Here is a 6,000-nt window from a genome sequence, read left to right as displayed (position 1 = left end):
ATTTCCTGAACAAGCAAAATACATTTAATCCTTCATACACTTTAGGCAAGTTAAAAGCTGAATACAGAAAGGGAGAAGTATAGCAAAATGCAACAGATCATGGTTGAGAAAGTAAAACATTTAATTCAGCAGTACAGAAGTCATAGAATTTCAGTTTTAAAAGCAAGGTATCTTTATGGAATAACATTCAACTGCAGGAAGTGGATAATACTAATCTGTATAAAAATACACCAGATTTAGTCTAATGACTCTTATGCGCAGTATACAGTCAGAAAAAAATTTTCAACGTTCCTGGTTGTCAAAAAGTTTAAGATTAAGTAAAAAAAAAGTACTCTTGCATTCTTGGCTGTTTGCAGTTTCTTAGTTGACATGAGAAGTGGTTTCTACAGATGATTCTGAGGGAGAATGTAAATGGCAGTAGTTTACCCAGTTGAATAGCATTGTAGTCATGGTGTCTGATACGTTTCTTGACTCTGACAGCTGCATTCTTATCAGAAGCCTATTGAACACAAAGTCACAATAATCCAAAAGAAAAAATAATAAACTTTGACAAAGAACTGTGTCCGAAACAGACAGACAACAATGAAGTTTTAAGATGCTTTTTAGATAACTGAAAGAGGTTTTAGCGAAAGAGCATACAATTGAAGGTCTAGGCAACTATCATAGATAACTTAAAGGTCAGTCGCAGAAGATTAACCCGAGATTAAAGCTGAACAAGTAAAATGGCAAAGAACGTCGGCCTAAATAGGAAGCATTATCAACTGAGCCAGGTAGAGAAACAGGACTGCCATTCATGACAGACTGTATCTCTGTAACTCAGAATGTGACAAGAAGATCTGACTATGCTGAAACTGATAAAATAACAGCTATGAGTACCTTTAAAAATGACATTTGTCTGTGTACAAATTAAATTAATTGCCAAATATTATAAATGTTAATGATGTAAGCATGAAGTGTAATTAAATGAAGGATTGAATTGACATTACTCTTAAAATTATTAGATGCTTACAGTACATCCATATTTGCATTGTAAAATGCTAAATGCCAATTGCTTCTGTTATGTAAAGACTTGAACAGGGTATATTGAAAAGGAGTGCAGCACATGTTAGGGGAGCTATGAGCAGGGCGTTTACAGAATTAACCTTGAGCTTTTGATAACGATGTCTGAAACATTTTCCTGTGCTGTTAGAAACAGCAAATAGCAATGTCTACATAATATGTTAATGGGGATGGAAAGCAGTAGCAGTACCAGAAAAAACATTTCAGCGGAGCCCCCCTTCTGTCTCTCTGTGTTTGTTTAAAACTATCAAAGAGTTCTCTCTCTCCCTCTTTCAATATCTTTGTTTTTCCTGAAAATTTGAAATCTGCAAGAAAATAAGCCATCTTGCAATAGAATGGTCATCAGCATCTTGTCATTTGTACTACTTGTACAGACTGAAGACTTGACACACCCAGGTTGTAGAATTCTTCGTATAATTATACACTTGCTGTTAAAAATAGAAAAAAAACTTGTTGGCCCGGCCAACCTTAAACCCCTTCACACCTCTCCATCAGCGTCTTTTGTTTTGTAAATGTGTCGATCAGCACAAGCAGCTAGCAGCCTGCTGTCCCATCCCCCACCTTGATAGAGCTCAACTCGGGCAAAAAGTTCTCCCAGCTCAAGCCAAAGCTCTTTATCTACGTGTGAGGTTCCTGGAGTTGTATAGGGTAAATTATACAGTATATTGTTATTTAGAATACATACAGTTCATGTGTGTCTACAAAGATCTGGGTGAGTGTAGGATGAAAGGAAATGCAAGAGGGGCAAGAAATGCTGAATACATACCTAAAGGAGAAACTTTTTCCATATTATACTAATAATGACATAAAGTATATAATGTGTGAAAACTTTAGTCCAAATATCAAATAAACACATGCGCTTTTACTCAAGAATATATCCAACATGTTTACATGTTGCTGTCAATGAGTTAAAAACCCAAGCTCAAATGTCAATCGACATGGAGTTTACACATATTCTTGAATGGTGCAGAGGTAAGAACTGCTGCCTTATAACCCAAAGGTCCTGGGTTTGAGACCAGGCAGTCTGTGTTTTGAGTAATGAGCGGCAATTATTATTACTACTATAATATAATAAAAACATTCATTTGATTTGAGTCGGGATGGGACAACAGGCTGCTTGTTGCTTGTGCTGATCGACACATTTACAAAACAAAAGACGCTGATGGTAGAAGTGTGAAAGGATTTAGGGTGCACCGGGATTATGAGTTTTTTCATAGGTTTCAGGAATTCTACTGTTAATAGTTTTGATGTAAATTAATGTAATCCTCTTTAATAAAACCCCTGTGTGCGTCCAGGTGACCGTGTGTGTGTGTATTTTGGTGAAGTGCACATGCGCGAGGCTCGGTGCGACACGCACGACCGGCATCGTGGACGCACACACACTGGAAGCTGGGCACACAGTGAATGGCGTAGTCGCGGCCGCACATGATAAGCAAATAAAGGACAGCATTGCTGGGGAGAGTGCTGATTGGGTAGTCGCGGCCGCCCACATAAAATCCACTGCTGGGGAGACACCACACATACTGCCCTGTGCATGTTTACTAACTAACTATCTACTAACAACATGCCACCCAAAAAAAAGGACACGTCAAGTAAAAAAAAGACACAGACAAAAGACACAGACACTCAAATCGTATATAAGCAACATCTCCTGGAAGAGCTGTCAGCTCAGCAAGTAAACATCAACAAAAGAAAGGCTGAAAGACAAAGAAAAATACGAGCAACTAGATTGATTGTAAAAAAGAAAATGAGCGTCAGAATATTCCCTGTATTGATTTGGCTCTATCCTCTACTAATTTACCCTTTACCATAAGAAGGCGAACCTTAGAAAAAGTTGCCATTTACTTGCCAGAACCAGTATTCAGCCACGGTCAGTTATATGTCGCATTATCAAGTTTTACAGATGTTGTTGTCAACGTTGTAGATGGTCCTGAACAAGAGTGTTTACAAAAAATGTTGTCCATAATGAAATTTTATTGAAAAATTTCCTGAGGTAAAAAAATAAAAACATTTTCCTGAATATCTTCTTCAGATATTGTGTACTACAGATTGTTATAAAGTTTTACACTAAGGCAATATTAATTATGCTTACTGTATTGTCATATACGTTTCTATTATATTTTTAATATTATTTTACTTTAGGCTTCTTGCAAAAATATTTTTAACAAAAAAATTAAGACAACAAACAGAATGAGGTCAAGGTCCCTTGCCATTTAATATAGACTGTTCCTAATAATTTTTATGCAATACTGTTCTAGCGCCTGTTATTGTAATAGTCTTAATGTCTAGTAGTGCAATAAATGCTTAAAGCCTTGACTGATGGTTACCAGGAAGTGAAGAGGCAGATTGTCATTCCATGTCTAACTTCAAGTCCCATAAGAACTTTAGAGGAAGCTCTTGTGAAACCCTTTGCTGGGTTGAAATAAAGGAGTGAAAGTACAGACAGTCCAAGTCAGCAAACAGCCTGCCATATCAGAGTGCCAAGAAGATGATCAAACATGAATATAAAGTAAAAGTTGTTACAATGTTTCTGTAGGTGAAACAGTGAAAGGATCAATTCCAAGCCTCAAGGGATGAGAAGCAGAGTGCTGGCTTATTCGCCCAATCATGTCTGCCCCTACTAACCTTCCATTTGAACCAGCATCCTCCCGGAACCTAACTCCATTTTTTCCAATGTGTTTTCTACATATTCAGAAATGTCACTCCTGTGGATAATGATTATTCACTGTAAATGTATCTCTCTCGATTATATACATAGACAGACACAGAGAGTTGTAGATACAAATACAGGAAATGTAATGTACATGCAATAGTTTAATTTTTGGCAATGCTGCTGTGACCAGGCAGCCATATTAATTCCACTTTGTCATTTTCTAGTTAACTGAATATGATAATGTATCAGCCAATATATAAATGTTGTACCCTGGCTAAGAGGCTGACCAACACAGCCTCTTGTGTTTGTGCCTAATGCTTTATGATTTTTTTCTCAAATGAGTTTTTTCAACAAAGAAATATTTTATCAGCTGTATGACTTGAGAAAATTGATACCTTCTTATTACCTAATTGTGAATTTTACTTATACTTCAGTCAGTAGGAAGCATATTGTATATTTTTTGTGATTTCATTTGACTTTACTATTGAGTGCTTACAGGAGCCTATTTAAAATATTACTTTTTTCTGTGGCTACGGCTTCATGGACTATAGCTGAAACAGCAATTTTGACTATACTTTCAAAATGCTGATGCAACAAGCAAAGAATCTGGCTCAGAAGCCTTGTCATAAAGGCAAGCTCCAAAGTGGCTATTAGAATTACCAGGCATTGAAAATTAATGTGAATCCGTAAGATGGTCAAATATATCAAAGTTTGCTTGCAATTTTCAATTACTTAAATCTGAGAAAATCTGAAAAGACATTTACATTGACTTATGTGTTCACAGTGCAACTTTACATGGAAGCAACTAATATGAGAGTGCCATCTAGGCCTGCTGACCACTTGCGGTTGGTCCCAACTTTGAATGCAGGCTGAGGCAAAATCTTTGAAGAGTGTGCTTGCTCTTTGTTCCCATCATCTTCTCTAAAGAATTTGTTTGTCATTAAAATACAAACATGTTCAGTAAGCTTAGTATGGTTCAATTAAAAGTGTATTTCAAGTGAATATTCAGGCATTCAGTGCAAGTTCATGTCTTTAATTTGTTTATGCTAGTATAGATGTCAGCTTCATCACTGATTAAACTGTTGCTGAAAATGAATGAAATATTTTTTAGGCATAATGTCACTGTGACCCATATGACCTAAAATCTAACCAGCACAAGCAAGGATGCTGATGAGTGCAAATTAGTAGTGCTGTCTCTGCATTGAAACTGTAAACATGGCACTGAAAATTAGCTAGAGGAAACAAACAAAACTATTCTATCAAGATGATAAAAGTGTGAACTAATTTTGAAGTCTTTTATCATTAATATTGAAATTAAAAAAGCCTCAGTCATAGGCCAATTCAAAATAATTGCAGTAATATGTAAAAAATGAGTTCATTTATATCTGCATCACTTTTTAAATGACTGTCAGGCTTGTGAAGACTAAATAATTATACCATATGGTGTATGCAGTACAGATCAAAAGTTTTAGAACACCTCAATTTTTCCGGTATTGATGGAAGTGCATGCAGTTTAATGTTTTAATGTTTCATGAAATCAAGGCATTGAACAAATAAGCATTGGGAAATAAAAAATAAGTCAAGGAATCATCCATCCATCCATTATCCAACCCGATATATCCTAACACAGGGTCACGGGGGTCTACTGGAGCCAATCCCTGCCAGCACAGGCTGCAAGGCAGGAACAAATCTCCGTGCATGGCGCCAGTCCACCGCAGGGCACATACACCCACACACCAGGGACAATTTAGGATTTCCAATGCACCAAACTTGCATGTCCTTGGACCAAGGGAGGAAACCCACGCAGACACGGGGAGAACATGCAAACTCCACGCAGGGAGGATCCAGGAAGCGAACACAGGTCTCCTTACTGAGAGGCAGCAGCGCTACCACTACGCCACCGTGCCACCCCAAGGAGTCATTAAATGTACAAAATTTTATTCAAATTATTGATTCTTCAAAGTAGCCTCAATTTCCTGATATATCAGCCAAACTGTGTTAAACCATTTGATTTAATTTGAACAACAACAACATTTATTTATATAGCACATTTTCATACAAAAAAATGTAGCTCAAAGTGCTTTACAAAATGAAGAATAGAAAAATAGAAGACACAATAAAAAATAAAAATAAGTCAACATTAATTAACATAGAATAGGTAAGGTCCGATGGCCAGGATGGACAGAAAAAACAAAAAAAAATCTCCAGATGGCTGGAAAAAAAAAATAAAATCTGCAGGGATTCCAGACCAAGAGACCGCCCTGTCCCCTCTGGGCAATCTACCTAAC

Source organism: Polypterus senegalus, chromosome 7 (genome assembly GCF_016835505.1).
Source record: "Polypterus senegalus isolate Bchr_013 chromosome 7, ASM1683550v1, whole genome shotgun sequence".
In the NCBI taxonomy this organism is placed as follows: Eukaryota; Metazoa; Chordata; class Cladistia; order Polypteriformes; family Polypteridae; genus Polypterus; species Polypterus senegalus.
The sequence above is the reverse complement of the archived record's forward strand: the minus strand, read 5'-3'. Positions refer to the sequence as shown.